The sequence below is a fragment of the Larus michahellis genome, chromosome 1 (genome assembly GCF_964199755.1).
Source record: "Larus michahellis chromosome 1, bLarMic1.1, whole genome shotgun sequence".
NCBI classification, from domain to species: Eukaryota; Metazoa; Chordata; class Aves; order Charadriiformes; family Laridae; genus Larus; species Larus michahellis.
The window spans coordinates 63,191,741-63,192,496 of record NC_133896.1 but is presented as its reverse complement, the minus strand read 5'-3'; positions in this window follow the sequence as shown (position 1 = coordinate 63,192,496).

Here is a 756-nt window from a genome sequence, read left to right as displayed (position 1 = left end):
TTACAAGTGACATAGTCTATTGAACACTTCTTTAAATTAGGGCACCGGAGGCGTAATTTAAATTAGGGTTAAGTTCCAGCTGCAGGGGAGACACTTAAAACATGCAGTGTGTGTGCTGACAAACCCACTCATCTCTCCGGAAAATGAATAAATCTGGCTTCTTGGTGGGGAATTAATTTCTAAACCTGGGGACCGTTCCAGGCTTTGCTGGGGCACAGAGCTGCTCGGTGGCGGGAGGAGGAAGGAGCTGTGGCCTGAGGGATATGGTGCAGTAGCTGAGCCGAGCTGATGCCTCAGGCACCGGCTGGTGAATTTGGGTCTCACGACCCAAATGCACAGCGGTGCGGTGGAGGTCTCTGGGCAGACGGGGCAGGGGATGCTTTCTCTGGACAACCCTTTTATTCCTAGAGAACCTGTGCGATGTGCTTTTCAAGTCCGCTGTTCCAGAAGAGCAGCTAAACGTGTACTTTGATCGTGTGAGTGTTGACGTTAATAAGTTACAAACCGACCTGAGGGCTCTGCGGGAGCCGGAGGCTGCCTGGGGAAGTTCCCTACTTTTCAGGAAGGGGCACCTTGTTACAACCCATCCCCTTCCCATCAGCTTCATTAACTCAGGCAGCCTCTCTGGCTTGGATGCCGAAACAGGTCTTGTAGTCACTTTAGTGCGGCTCCGGTCCGGTGAAACCAGCCCCCTCCAAGCTGCTGAAATGCCGCTGTGTGGGAATGCCAGCTGGGTGCAGGCTCAGGGCCCGGGGT